Source organism: Pithys albifrons, chromosome 14 (assembly GCF_047495875.1).
Source record: "Pithys albifrons albifrons isolate INPA30051 chromosome 14, PitAlb_v1, whole genome shotgun sequence".
Taxonomy (NCBI): Eukaryota; Metazoa; Chordata; class Aves; order Passeriformes; family Thamnophilidae; genus Pithys; species Pithys albifrons.
This window is the reverse complement of record NC_092471.1, coordinates 17,226,113-17,241,714: the sequence shown is the minus strand read 5'-3', so window position 1 is coordinate 17,241,714 and position 15,602 is coordinate 17,226,113. Positions and strand designations below refer to the sequence as shown.

The 15,602-nt window shown below is 48.1% G+C and overlaps 1 protein-coding gene across 1 annotated transcript in view; it reads left to right on the top strand.

Annotated features, from left to right (window-relative positions):
- The window catches only part of LOC139678521 (gamma-aminobutyric acid receptor subunit alpha-3-like), a 76,206-nt gene that overhangs the window by 23,152 nt on the left and 37,452 nt on the right, over positions 1 to 15,602 (top strand). The gene's annotated exons all lie outside the window — the stretch shown is intronic.

The following is a 15,602-nucleotide window of genomic DNA, read 5'->3' as shown; positions in this document are numbered from 1 at the left end:
GCCTCTGCCTCCATCCACTGGTTTTGTTTGTTGATGTTGTTTTTGGTTTTTGGTTTGTTTTTTTAAAAAAGCCTTAGCTCTATCAGAATTATTATTATTATTTTGATGCAGAATGCATTAACAAGGGAAAATGAAAGAAATCCGAACACTATCTGGACTGATTTGTTCCCAGAAAGATGTTCAATTTTGTATGTATAATTGAAAGGGTCTAAATATAGCTGTATTAATATTTATAGGCCTTATGTTGGAGTCAATACAAGAGTTGCTGTTCAAGGCAATTAAGCTTTACCTTTTCACATGTAGGATTTCAGCTTTTGGAGATGACATTAGTGGTGTGACCTGCATCCAAGAGAGAAGAAACTAAAAGCATGCCATTATCTGTCACATATGATACCCTGTATTTAAGGCTGTTTGGCTGACAGGCAGTTTGTCTTCAGCAAGGATGATCTCTCTCAAGCAGGACTGCTGTCTTAATACGGAGGAAATCAAAGAAATCAGTAGTCTTGGAGGCTTGTAGAACTGTCCCCACAGTCGATGCCGTGTTTTGGGAGGAACTGAGTGACTAGACTATCTCATGACACCAGAAGGTGAGGATTGCCCACCTCTGCTGCATCAGTAGCTGCTGGGCATGAGGAGAAAATTATTACGGTGACACTTTGTGGATTCCATTTGTCTTCACACCACCTACACCCTGGAGCTGGGACACAGGAAATGTGACTCTCGGGAGCTTGTGAGAGGAAGTGCACAGGGCAGGGAGGGCTGTTCGTGCCCTATTCGTGGGCTCAGGCTATCTGTGCATGTCTGCAGGGCTAGTCACAACCTTCATGTCATTAAAGCACAAGGAAAGCAAAGCCTGTCCAGAGATCTGAGCTGCTGTAGAGAGCGTGTGCACGGGGAATTAGGTCGAGGCTGTAACGATGAAAACAAGTCAGTTTGCGTTAATAACAAAGGCAAAATGATGATGCGCTTGATTTCTAAAGCACTGCCTTTCAAGAGAAGGGTATCACTAGGATAACATAACAAGAATCCTGGCACTGGTTGAATTGCCCTGCATTGCTGCTGTTTGGAAGCTGCAGCTCCTCACTGCTCCAGTGAACAAAGAGCTGTTAGGTGCTATAAAATCTCTCACTGACAGGGACAGCCTGAATCCCGCCTTTCTCCTAAATTTGATCAATGTGTCGGGTTTTTTCTTTCTTCCATCTGGACTCTAATAACTGCCCTTGGGAAGGACAGCAGTAAGGAGCCTCGGCTGGGGTTGCTCTTACACCTCCTTGGGAAGCAAGGGGTTAACCTGCCCTCCCCAGGGCTGCTGTGAAGGTTGTCTCAGTGAGGCTGAGCTTGGTGCTCATCCCTTCTCCAAGGACTCAGGAATTTCGAGTGGGTGTGTTTCTGTTCTTTCACTGGTGTGTTTTTTATTTTGGTAGTTGGAAGCCTTTTAACCCCCTTCCCTGAGCATCAGGGGGGTTGCATTTTCCAAGGGCTTTCATTAGCTTTGGCTGTTGGAGCGCAATGGCTGCTTAAACAGGGAGGGAAAAGCAGATATCAAACAGCACACACTGAGGTAAAAATGGTGGCCACACTCTTAGTGGCTGAAAATGAATTTTCAGCTCCAAATGGTCCTTTTGAATTCCATCTCAGCTCCGGGGAGTCACTCCAGGTGACACTGACCCCAGCAGACTGGTATTTCCAATTATGGCTGACATTATCCTTGCCCAGAGGTGCTGGCTCAATAGCAAGGGAGTGTTCCTTGGTGTGCCTGCGCATGAGCCAGCGCAGAGCTGAGTCCCACCTCATGTCTATTCCCGAACAAGGGCAAGCCAAGATATATATTAAGGAACAAGGAAATTGCACCAGTTAAATTTAAAAAGCTCATTTAGCTAAAGTAGTGTAAGCACCTATGAATATTTATCTGATGTTATGGAAGCGTGTGGGCTCCCACCTACTTTATTAAATTGATTTTCAATAAAAATGCAAGTGGAAGATGTTTGATTAATGGCTGGTGGGACGGCACAATTAATGTGAAGTCTGGAGTCAGCAAGAAGTGTCCCCTGAGTCCATTGTGTCCCTGCTCGAGGCTGGGCTAAGAAAATGTTTCCAAACTTCTCTGAGGGACGCCAGCAAAGTTTATCCACGTGGTTTCCATGCTGGAGTGAACAGGAGCTGCTGTTTGGCTGGTGCATGGCTTTGCTGAGGGCTGGTGTCCTGACCTTGAAGCTGGCATGTGGTGTTTGCTCCCAGCGTTCTGCCTTCTCCTCTGCTTTTCACACCCCTACGAGCAGGATGCACCTGAGAATTAAGCACAGCAGGGAGCTCCAGCGATCATGTCAGGTGTGAGTGAGGTTCCCTGGGCCTTTGCATTTAAACATGCCTGGCATTAGCTCCATCAGGCTCTGGATCTGCTCAGCTCCTACCAATTTACCTGCTCAGATTTGTCTGCTGAAGGAAGGCAATTTGAAGCTGTAATGTTACAGCTCTGTTAAAGATCTCTAGTGTGGTTTCCCATCGGGACCCTCATCAGGGTTGGTACTGCCTCTTTCTGAGGAGATGTTGGGATCTGGAGTGGGTGATACTGATTGTGGTGCCTTGGGTCCTACTGGGTGGGGGAGCCTGGACATCCTTGCAGGATGTGGAGGCCTCCTTGCTCCCTCCGTGCCTGCAGCCTGAAATAGAAACTCTCCCTGGGGGTCCTGTGAAAAATCTGTGGAAGCTGCTGTGGGTGGGATGTTACATCTGGCTTTCTCTACAGGGGTTCTCTGAGCCAGAGGCAGGGGGTTTTGGGGTGTGATAGGCAAGGACTGTGTGGGAGCAGGGGCAGGCAGCATGCCTTGGTGTGGGTTAGGCAGCTACACAGCTCTGTCCCGGCATCCCTTGGCTCCACACCCATGGAGCCCAGAGAGGTACCACGATGCTGTGAACCTCTGAAAAATAGGTACCCAGATAACACCTTAGGCATGAATCCTTCCCCCAGCCCCAGGGTAGGAGCTCCATGCACAGGCTCCTGTGCTGGAGAGCAGGATTGGAGCTCTGATGTGCTCAGCCCTTCCCAGAGGGCTTGTGGTACCCAGGGGATGTAGCCAGATGTCACAGGGAGGGCATCCAGGGGCAGAGTTGGTGCAGATGCTCCTGATGCTGCCCTCTGGGATGGAGAGGCTCTTGCAGTGATCTCTGGCTTTTCAATACTTTGGGGTTTTCTCTGAATGCAAATGTATAATGAGGCTCTTTGCCTACAAGAGAAGGGGGCCTGTGCCAGCAGGCAGGGAATGGGCGCAGATACTTTCAGCATGTGCTGAATTGGTTGGGTTCACCCCTGCTGTTCTTGCACTGCTGAGGAGCTGGGCATAGACAAGAGTGATGAGAACAGAAAAGAATTAAAAAAAAAAAAAGAAAAGAGCAGGTGCTGGCTAATATGTATATGGCAGAAAAAGAGAGGAGAGTTCTGGTTGAAAACAGAAGCTGAGGAAAGGCAGATTGGCAGGCAGCATATTTCTGGAGACAGCTTTCTTCTCTGTAGACTGAGTCACCTAAGAAACGTGTCAATAAAACATACTTGCAGGCACTGTCTCTAATAAATATATATTTAAGAGAGACATTTCTTCAAAACTTCTGCGAGGAGATGTCGAATTCTGAGGGGATGGCATGAGAAATGACATCTTCAGTGGAAGCAGAGAGTTGCCATGGGAACTGCAACGCTTTGAACACACATCACTGAAACAAGAAAACATTTTCCCCAGCAAAGGAAATTAAAAATTACATACATCTGGAGGCATCTGCCCTCTGCTTCTCTCCCATGGGAGTGTCAGAGTATCATCCAGCATATCATAATTCATGCAGTGGGCAGGACTGACAATTCTATATTGGTTGCTGAGTTTTTGTGACTAATGTTGATAAAAAAGCTTTCCTGTCCCTGGGACAGGCAATGCTAGTGTCTGAACAGTGTTGGGGAGGGAGAGATTTATAGCCCTAATGGAATTTCCTCTAAAATTGTTTTGCTCACTTGGAGGTAAAACAACAGTCTGAAGGCAAAACTAAGCTCATCTTGCAATGTGCTGATAATTCCACTGCTCCCAGGATTTGCTGGCCCCACTTGGCAGCCAGGGACTTCCCTGGAAGGATTGGGGAAGCCAGGTGAGAGGGGATGTGATGGAGAGGTCCAGTGTGTGTTTGGGGGTTTATCTTGTGCTTCAGAGGCTTTCTGTTTATCCATGGAAGTCTGGGACAACAAATGCAGGAAGAGTTATTTGCACACGGCAGTCTGTGTATTTCTTATCTTTCCTTTCCAATGCATTTCTTTTTTTTCTTTCTTTTCTAAAGCCTTTCCTGGTGTGTGGCAGCTCTGGGAGCAGAGGTGGCACAGGGTGAGCCCAGGCAGGGAGGAGAACTTGTCATGCCATATGACAGCACTCCAGCATCAGGGGAAATACTAAATTGACCAGTGCAAGGCAGTGTGAATTAGATAAGTTTATTTGTACTCTGTATTGGCATTGCTGAGAAGTAAATGAGCACTGGCCATGCAGCCCAGTGACCCGTGCGTGACGGGGAAGAGACAGCTCGGTGAAGAGCTGAGCTCTGGCACAGCCCAGCAGCTACACGGGCAGAGACCACGCTGGGGTGCAGAAAGAAGGGAAAGTGCTTGTCTGCATTGCTCTGGGAGCAAAGGTGAAGGACGCCAGAAGCATCACTGGAGGCACACTGTCTGAGGAGCTGATTAAGTTCTCCACTGAAGGAAATGCCAGCCAGGAGCTAATGGATAAGGGAACCAGAGTGCAAATTACTCTGTTGCTCCCTGCTATGGTATTCTGTATTCTTGTATCTTCATCTCAGTACCTGGCATTGGCCTCAGGGGACAGGCTTGAAAATTAAATGGGTCCTTCCTCTGAGCTGTACAGCAAGCCCCAGGGATCACTTTCTTTGTCTTTTTTTTTTTCCCCCTTTTTTGCACACCTCAGTCCATCATGTGGCTTGGCAATCCTCAGCCTACCGACCAACCTGGAATAAGATATAGCCAGAGGCATGGGAAGGCAGCGCTGGGGCTAAAAGGCAGATGGGGAAACTTAGGCACAGCAGAACTGCATTCATTGCATGCTCAGTGCCATGGTGAAGAGAGCAGCAGTCATGGGGCTGGAGCTTCGAGCTCAGCCTGCAAACCTTGTGCACTTGATTGAGGCATCTTGTTTATTTTTCTCCCTCTGCAATGGCATCAAATTAATGCAATGCAGTGCAGTGTGTCTCTCATTTGATTTGATTGATACTGTGTTCAGTTTTGGGCCCCTGATGACAAGAAAGTCACTGAGGGGCTGGAGTATGTCCAAGGAAAGGCAACAGAGCGGGGGAAGGTTCTGGAGCACAAGTCTGATGAGGAGCAGCTGAGGGGTCTCAGCCTGGACAAGAGGAGAGTCGGGGGGACCTTCTCACTCTCTACAGCTCCCTGACAGGAGGTTGCACTCAGGTGGGGTCAGGCTCTGCTCCCAGGGAACAAGTGACAGGATTAGAGAAAATGGCCTCAAGTTGTGCCGGGGCAGCTTTAGACTGGATATTAGGGAAAATTTCTTCACTGAAGGGGTGGTCAGGCTTTGGAACAGGCTGTCCAGGGAAGTGATTAGAGTCACCATCCTGAAAGTGCTCAAAAAATGTGTGGATGTGGCACCTGAGGACATGGCTTACTGGTGAACATGGTGGTGCTGAGCTGACAGTTGGAGTTGATCTTGGAGGGCTTTTCCAACCTTAACAAATCTATGATTTTTCTTGCACATCCCAGTTTGCTTTCTGGCTTTCCATCCTTGCAGTTGTTTTCTACATGTCAGTGATTACCGCTGTTGGCAGTAGCAGCTTTGTATTGCACCTCTGTGCTTATCTTTTTCTTGCGGATCTGCCTTGTTCTCTGATGAATTACAGAACTTAGTAATTGCTTTCTAAATGCTTAGGATGTTACTGGCACTGATTTGAAGTTTTTGCAGCTCCTCTGCAAGCAAGTGTGTCTTGTTGGAAGGTGATGATTCCTGTTACAGGAAGACTTGCTGAGAATGAGTTAACAAAAGGTTCAGTGTATTTTAGGAAAGGGAGTAAGAGAAAACCTTTTAGGGCCAGTCTGAAGTCTTCCTGAGGAAGAAGCTTCAGAGATGTACTCTGCCCACACAGGTTCTCAGTAAGCCTGGTCTAATGACTGACTCCCCCAGCTGAGTTACACACACGTGAAGGAATATGGCAGAGGCAGGAGCCCTGTGGCTGCTTTGCTCTGGTGTCTCATCTCTTCTCTATTTCTAACCTCAGCCATAGTACTGGGGCACAGAACCCGCTGCAATCTTTCTCTGAGGCTGCTGTTCCCCAAGACCCCTTGATAGACTCAACGAGAACATTGTTATTGACCCCTAAAGAGAAAATTAACTGGAGATAAGGTTACAAAGGCAATCCCAACCCAAAACACAGGTGGTTTGCAGGTAACATGGATTGGATTGCCTAATGCTGAGGTACCGGTCTGGGTTTTTTTGCCCACATCCCATTGATTCCCTCCAGTGCATACAACCACGCAGGTACCCTGCAGGACTGAGGTCAGAAAAATTCTACTGGCTTTGGTTTTATTAGGGCCACAGCTGGATGTACCACCTAGCAACACTGCACTGTCTAAATGCTTTCCCCTGTCCACAGGGACCAGCAGGGATTCCCTTTCCTGAGTGCCTCTGGCTTAGCCATCAAGGACAGGCTTTAATACTGAATAATGTTAAATTATGCATGCTAATTTATATTCACACATTTTCTCATTGTATTTATAATATATAACAAACAAGTTTATGTAGCATCTCTCTTCCATTACCACAGGGTCTCAAAGCACTGAGGAACCTCTAAAAGCATGCTCATACATATATATTCCTCCTCTGTCTTTATAGCATCTGAGGGTGTCCTGAGTCCTTAAAATAGTAACGACAGTAGCTTTGTTCATTCTGTCTTAGTTCTGTCTGTAGCAAAAATAGCGCAGCTAATTTGTAGTCTCTGTTTGTAGTCTGGATGTGTGAGAATGAGGGGTATGTGTAAAGCCTCCATGACTGCACACCCTCCAGCAGTTGCTGCTTCCGACTCTTTCTTCTATTCCGCCTGGACTTGATATCAGTAACTTGCACCATATCATGATTCTAACCTCTGGTTGTGTATTTTATGTCACTTAGTGTGGTGATGAGAATATGTGCATGTAGATGCCTACACAGGGCAATGAGGGAAAGCTAAATTAAACTACATGAGCCAAATGCATCATTCTGTTGAGCCTTGTAATAGGAGCCCTGCCTAAAAACCTAATGGTGCAAGGCTTATCATATCCATCTTTCAGTCTTTTGTCTTCTGTAAGCTTTAGAGCCTGTTGGCTGATCTGAACAAAACCTGACAGAAAGGTAGATATCTCAGAGATTTCAAGTCCCTGCAAGATTTGTGGAATTATGCAGCTGAGTGGAAAAGGACCTAAAGTAGAGAGAGGTAACTAGGTGGGATCAACTTGTGAGGCATCAGAAAAACAGGGAGGAAAAGCTCATCTGTAGGATGCAGAGTTTATTTGCTCAGCTGCTGGTAAGGCAGCATCTCTCCTAGGCTGTTGTGCTGGATAGAGCTCTAATCTGCACCCCCTACTCTTGAAAAATGTGAGAAAATGGCTTTCACCAGATGGGGGGTGGTGTCAAAACCCTGCAGCACCTTTTACAGCAACACATGGACTTACCCACTGTGTCAGGTATGTCTAGAGCCCCCTTATCCCTTGTGTGTTGAGTCAAAGGGGCAGGGCAGTGCAGCAAGGTCAGAGCAGAAAATTGAGCTACTCTGTGCTCTTATTCCCACAAAAGTTCTAGGGAGGGAGTGCAGTTTCTCACCCAAAAAGGACAAGCAGGTGCCCTGTGGGCCTCTCAGCACTGTGCTGGAAGCAAGGAGGAACAAGGTGTGTCTGACTCCTCTGCTTCAAGCAATAGTTCTTTGATCCAAACTCCAAAACCAATGTGTTGTGTAAGTGTAGAGAGAGCTCAGACCTGGGCCAGAGCCACAAGCACATATACAGCACATTTGCAGACTCCTTAGGGATTTCTCTTCCAAGAACTGAGCTGATCTTCCCTATGTAACTCAAGGAGTTTGTGCCTAGGAATTAGACATCCATCAATGCGTGACAGTGTGCCATAAGTCCTAGACAAGCCATACTCCAGTGGTGACCGGGTCACTTCATGGTCCTGCATCTGGTTCCTGCAGAGGACATTGGATGAAGCTGTGTTAGAACACTGCTTGCAGCATGCTGTGTGAGACAGGGAATAAATCTCTCCATTGTTCCAGCTCTCCGTGGCCCTGCTAAGAAAGGGAGCCAGGACAGCAAGTTGTCTTTCCAAGAATTTATTTCACAGGCATCATCTCACTTCATCTGCACTGAAGAATTAAGCTCATGTAATTGTAGACGATGCTGATCTTTCTTATCACATGTGAGTGGTTTCATTGTTGGCTGTCTCTTGAGAGCCCCTGAAATTATTTTGAACTGCTTTCTCTCCCCATGCTGAACTACCCAAGTTGAGGGGAGAAAGGGGAGAAGCACAGCTGGAAGTGACACCACATGCATATCTGTGTTTACAGATTGAATGACTTCTCACTAGTCTGGCTGGAGGACATGCAATTGTAGGCACTGATGTGCCATCACACAAAAGAGAAGGTAGCAATTAATCACCATGTCTCACAGAGCAGCAACTTGGGAACTGGCTGTACAGCAACTGCTGGCAGTTCCAGTGGATTTGAGCAGTAGTAGTGGGTGGAAAGACGCCTCAGCACCCCGGGATTGGGGGAACAGGCTTGGAGCTTTCATGGAGAGCAGCAGATAGCCTTGTTTCCACTGTAAATGTGATGCCTTTTTGATCACAACCCTGCAGGAGTCACTGGGAGCATAACTGAGTGGGTCAGATCTGTTACACAGACCCAGTTACTCTGGAATCAAGCAAATAGCCGAGGAAAACTGCATTAGACAAATAGTCCATGACATGGCAGAGCTAGAAAAGGATCCGACCCAAAGGTCTTGTTGTCAATCCCCTGCAGGCTCTTACTCACCCCTGGTTTTGCTGAGATGAGACATTTGTTTCAGATATTTATATTGTTTCTTTCCTTACTACATGCTTTATTCTGCAGAGTACAAATTTCCCAGTACTCAGTCCTTGGCTGACCTTATTTTGCAGTGGATGAGCATCCCATCTTCTTTAACCACATTGTCCCAGGTGGGAGCATGAGGCCAAGGCCAGTCTTCATCTGCGGGACCCTGGTCATCCTCATCTGTGTGCTCATTAGGGAGAGGCAGATGCCATCACAGGTGGTGAGGTCTGAGTGGGCTGAACTACTTGTGGGATTGCCTTCCCCCCATAGACAAAATGGGCCAGAGAGGGCTCGGCTGTGTCTTGTTGCTTCTGCCCATGTGAGTTTTCATGGAGTTGCATTGGTATTTTAGGTAGTTCAGGGGATTAAAGCTGAGGCTGTTGTTAGCTCTGGCCTGTGAAGGACTGGGTCAGCTGCCAGCCCTCCTGGTGAGACTCTTGGCCTTGTTCTTTGCCATTTGGCATTGACAGGACCCAGACACCCTGTGTGTGTTCTTGTTGCCTCTTCTAAGAAGAACATGTACACTCTGCTGTCCACTTTTGGGAAAGATGCCCAGGCTGAGCTTGTCAGACCAGGGGGAATGTCTGTGATAGGAGACTTGGCTTTTGCTTCTGAGCAAGTAATTTCATATACAAGGATGCTGAGGCAGTACAACAGTCAAACAACATGTGAAAATATGCGTGTTTTGTTTAGGACTGGGTGTTTGAAGAGGTTGATTGTGATCTCTCCATGTGTTGTCTAAGATCCCCAAGTTAAAACCAGTTGAGGAGAGAGAAGAGGTGGTGTTGAGACCTGCCTACATCTCTGCACTCCAGATCTGCTCTCCATTTCCTAGAGGCTGGAGGAACTGCCAGTACATTCTCAGGCTTTTTTGGCTGTCTTTGTACCCCAGCCTTCCCCTCCTGACTCAAGCACAACGTCTGCTCCCAGGATACCTGGTGTGGAAGCAACTCAGGTGCAGTACGGTTGTTTGTGGTCCTGACATTAGCAATGGGTCATGCTCCTTTGTGGCCTTTGTATGGCAGGGTCTTTGTCCATGTCCTTGGAGTCAGCTTTATCCTCTATCTGGGCTGGACAAGCCCAGAAGGCATTAACAGCACTGCAGTGATGTTCACTGAAATGCTTCCTTCTCTGCTGCTATTTTGGAGCTCCCTAGCAGAAAAATTCAAAGAAAAGCAACTCTAATGTATGTGGGAGAGCATTACTGGTCCCATAGCAGGAGAGCATGACTGAAGGCTGGGTCAGGGGTTTCTGGTGTGTGGTTGATGATGTAGGTGTCATGCCTCCAATTCCTGCAGCTTGAGTTTGTGGGGAGAGACCCCTGTCCCTTTGGGCACCTGCCCCATCTCCTTGTGCATCCCTGTTCTCCCACAGTACTGGCCTGCAATCCCAAAGGTGAAGTCACAGAGGGGACCATGTGCCACATCATCTGTAGATGTGCCATTCCTTTTCCATGCATCTCTTCCTGCAAGGACACACCACTCAGTTCCTACTTCCCAGTGGACTCATGGAACTTGTAGCACAGGTCATAGAAGCCTCTTTTGTTCCAGAGGCTAAAAGTGGAAGGAAAACTAAATTCCTTCAGTGAGAGGCTGAGAAAATGAAGAATGAAACACACAAAAAGCTTCTGTGTGCTGCTACAAAAATTACCTTCTGCTGCTTATTAATTAGTTCTGGGCCCCTCAGTTCAGGAAAGATATTGAGGTGCTGGAGTGGGTCCAGAGAAGAGCAACAAGGCTGGTGAAGGGACTGGAGCACAAGTCCTGTGGGGAGAGGCTGAGGGAGCTGGAGTTGTTTAGTCTGGAGAAGAGAAGGCTTAGAGGTGACCTCATCACTGTCTAGAACTACCTGAAGGGAAGTTCTAACCAAGTGGGGGTTGGTCTCTTCTCCCAGGCACTCAGCAATAGGACAAGGGGGCACGAGCTCAAGCTCTGCCAGGGGAAATTTAAGTTGGATATCAGAAAAAATTCTTTACAGAGAGAGTGCTCAGGCATTGGAATGGGCTGCCCAGAGAGGTGGTGGATTCCCCATCCCTGAAGGTTTTTAAACTGAGATTGGATGTGGCACTGAGTGCCATGATCTAGTAAGTGGACTGGAGTTGGACCAAGGGTTGGACTTGATGATCTTAAAGGTATTTTCCAACTCAATTGACTCTATGATTTGCATAACAAGGATATGGGAGAAGGCATGGAGTGGAAGTTGGTAGTACAAACCAAGTATTTTCCTTCCCAGGGATGCTGGGTTAACTGGAAACCACAGTCCTGCCCATCATGCTCACTTTGGATTACTTCATGTGGGAAAGAGTGACACAGCATCCCCCCTCTTCAAGGTGACACTGCTGTTACCACAGGCTGGTGGGAATCCTTCCCAAAGGACTCTGTGTATTTGAGGGAACACCGATTAAGGAGACCTCTTTGAGCTGAGGGCAAATGAGATTGTCTAGGAGGGAGTTAAGGGGCACTATCAGCTTGTTACTGTCCTCCTTAGAGGTGGGATATTGGGCTAGTTGAAGTCCAGAGCAATTCATACAGAGTCCAGTGCAGAAACATCTACCTCCTGGAGTGGCCTGCAGCAGGTTGAGGGTTTGTACCCCTGGGGGCAGAAGAGCCTGAACAGCACCGTCCACCTTTCTAAGTCTCAGCCACACCATCCTGCACAGACACACCAAAACAGGCAGGCTTGTCGCCTCCAAGCTCCCTTAGATCCCAGCACAGCCCTGGGGCAGAGTTGGAGTGCTGCCTCGGGGAGGTCTCCATGCCCTCGCTCATCGCGTTTATCTCCGCGAGCTGAGGCTGTGCAGCCTCCCTGACGTCAGCGCATCAGCCAGGAATCCCCTGCACGGAGCCGCAGTGGCTTCGCCCCTGTTTCCATGGCACACATCATTCGGGAGCCCCCGGCCCTCGCACGCAGGCACATCATTTCAGCTGGCTTGCGGCATCGCCTCTGGGAACCCCCGCCTGCGAAGCGGGACCGTGTTCAGCATATCCCCAAACCTCCAGGCTGAAACACAACCGGCCGAGCCGACCGTGTTACGGCTGAGATTCTTAAATAAACAGCACTTGATGAGTGCGGTGGGATGCTTAATAAGCGCCTGCTTGGCCCCCTGTGCCCGCTAACTCCCAGAAGCACTCGTGGAGGCAGCTCTGCAGCCAGGGAGGGGAGAGGCAGCGAGGCAGCATAATTTGTATTCCAGCTCTGCTACTGCTCCTAGTGCTTCCAAGAAGCAAGTAAAAATAGCACTCCGTCATTTTGTAAATAATAGCTATCTCCCCACTGGCCCAGGGAGTCACGAGCAGCTAAGAGGGGATTGCGGGAGAGGGATTGTCTGCCTAGAGCCAGGGCTGGGAAGATGGGGAGCTGGAAGGGGGCACGGAGAGGGCCAGGGCTGGGAAGATGGGGAGCTGGAAGGGGGCATGGGGAGGGTGAGGGTAAATGGAATGCCTGGGGCACCTCAGCCGCAGCTGCTGCTGCTCTATGCCTGCTGCACACCCCGGGGAGTGTGTTGGGGCTGGGGGTCTGGATCTGGCCCCTCCACCCAGGGTTGGGAGGGATAATTATGTGTACATGAGCATCCAGGTCTGGGGGAGCAGATTCCTGGAGGAGAGGGGTAGTGTTTAAAAATCAGGCAGGTGTAGGAAATGCCATGGTAACACTGTGGGAAGGGATGTTTTGTTTGGCATTTGCATTGCAGATCTGCCCAGCTGTGGGGGATTTCTCCAGGCAGGAATAAGGCAGCGTGGTCTGGCAGGCAGAGAGCAGGCTCTGTACCCTGTGGGAGAAGGGGCAGCTCTGGTTGACTTGCAGCACCTTGTTCTACTCATACACTTGCTCCAGATGGTTTTAGAGACATGATTGTGTTGAAGCTTAGGAATAAGTTGAGCCAATAAATGGGAAAAGTGCCCAGACAAAGGAATCAGCCTCAAACAAATGACTTGGGAACATGGCGTGCCACTTGTGTCTCTAAATTCTGCCCATGTAGCAATGTTGAACCTGAAAATTTCTTGCTCTTGTTCTTCCTCTTCTAGTTTCATGTAGGCTCCAGGGATTTTTTTTGCTTTCCTGGTACCCAGCAGGACCTGGAGCACGGTGAGGCTCAGCTGGGTGGCTGGAAGGGGTTTGTGCAGCTCACCAGGAGCAACACCAAGCTCTCCGTTGGGTAGTGTTGTGCCATTACTTAGAGCAGCCAGGGCTGGGCTCTGGTCCTTGCTCTGCTCCAGCTTCCTGCCTGAACCAAGTCTCTCCTTTTTGATTTCCCTGATTATAAACAGGACCAGCATCGTCCAACTGCCACACTAACAGTCTTGAAAGCTCAACTTGTGCATGTTGAGAACCTTTGAATTCCAGCGCAGAATGCCGCTAGAAAGGGAAAAACGTAATGTAATGTTCTGCAACAGATCTAGTGAAAGTGCCTAATCCTCTGTACAGTTCTTAATTATTAAATCTTAGGTGGGGACTGGGCAAGACAGCCAAGCTGCAGTGTGAGCTTGTGGGTGGATTGAGGATCACATAAGGATTTCCCTGCCATGTCACTAAGAAGAGGCAGGAGATGCTCTTCTCTCAGTTTTCTCTTGCTGCAAAAGTAGATGCAGTTTCTTCTCGTTCAGGCTTCTGGTGGAGAGGTGTGAGGGTAAGGAGAGAGGAGGCTGGGTGAGTAGCTCCAGATTTTTCTGGAGGAAAAGGTCTCACAGCCACAGAACCTGTGGGCTCTGGCAGAGCTGCAAGCAGTGCAGTTGCTCTTGGGCTATAGGATCACAAAGGAAGTGAATCTCTGAGGCTGGAGCTTGTTCTGTTCTGCTGGTGTTTTACTTATCTCTGGATTTCCCAGCTCTGCTGAAATCCCTGCTTGCGTAGAGATGATTTAATTTCAGAAATCCCTCTGGATCCCAGCAAAATCCTGCCCTTAGGAGCACATATTAACAGGGAAAGTTCAGTCTGGCTTTTGCCATGAAAAGTGCAGGGAGCTCATTTTTGTATGTGCTAGGGGACATCAGTGAGCCAGCAATGAAGCCCCAGCGTGGCCCTGCACCAGGTGCTGCATGGCATGGCCTGGGGAACACATCTACAGTTGGGATATGGGGGTTTGTCCTCAGATCTGGGCTATAATTGATTACTAATATTAATAAATTATTAATAAGGTAATGCCATTATCTTTGATTGGATTTGCCAGTAGACTCAAGGGAGAGGAAGGGGTGTCCTGACCTCTGTGACACACAATTACAGCTTGATAAGGACATAAAAGCTCATTTAAAGATTGCAGAATCATATCAAAACGTATCCAGAACTAGTTCTGCCTTTTTGTCTTCTCATGTGCTTGGACCCAGCAGAGCACATTGTAAAGTGCAGGCTCTCTCATGGACCTCTGTCCTTGAAACATGAACAGGGACCCCCTGTTCATTCTGCACTTCATGAGGACTGTCTTCCCTGGCCATGTTTGGTCGTGGATTCTGATCTGATATCCATGGCTGAAAACTGAATGCCATGGAGGGAGGAGGGAAGGGAGGAAAGAGAGTCTGTGTGTTCTTTAGAACACAATTAGCTTTATCTCACCGCATGTGGTAGCAGAAGGAGCCTCGCCTCAGTAAATGCTCTCTGCTGCGTATCTCATTTGAGGACTTGTTTGGAGGGAGACAGAGAATACCCTGAGTGTTTGCTACAGAAGTAACTCATTTTGTTTAGACTTCTGGGGGTTTCACAAAGTGTGCTGCATACATATTTCTCTTTAACCTTCTTTTTATCGCATCAAGACAAGATCAGGGGTTACTTATATAGCACAATAATACCAGCCACAGGCTGCATCAGAAGCTTCCCAGCCATAATAACTAAAGACATGTATATGTATATTTTAGCCATTAAGGAGAAAACCCTGCCAGAATGCATTATCTTATTTTGGCATGCAAAACTTTAAAGCACAAAACTAAGCTTCATAGTACAGCAAACTAAGCGTCAGGGGACAGAAGGAGTTCCATAACTAAATTGAGCAATGGGCTATCCAGGCTACTTGCAAAGCTGCTGCAGTGGCCAAAATTGGGTACTGTGCATAAAACATGAACTCTGCTTTGGGGCTTTAAATTGGTTCTTTCATTAGGAGAGCAGCTGTGAGCCAGCTAATGCCATACAATGGCATGATCTATCCCTAAAGTGGTGAGGATTTATGGTAACTAAGTGCTCAACTCAAGGCACCTCATCCATCATTTTTTCAGTACAACCCAGTGGGCAGAGCATAGAACTGTAAATCTGGTAAATCACTGTGCCTTGACTTCCCTGCAAAATGAGACAGCAGCAGTGACGTCAATTAGGAAACATGCCAAAATCAAATGAAGTCAAGAAGGAGAGCTGTATGTACTGTTCAGCACGTGCTGATGGCCGTGTTCTGCAAAGCATTCCAGATTATCTTTATCCTAAGGCATCTGTTTGAAGTTGCCCCTGGGTTTTAGCAGCTGGGGCAGGATCTGGGGCTCAGTGCCTTTGCTCAGGCAGTGAGGTTGCTGTTCAGCATCCATGAGGGCAGCACAGCC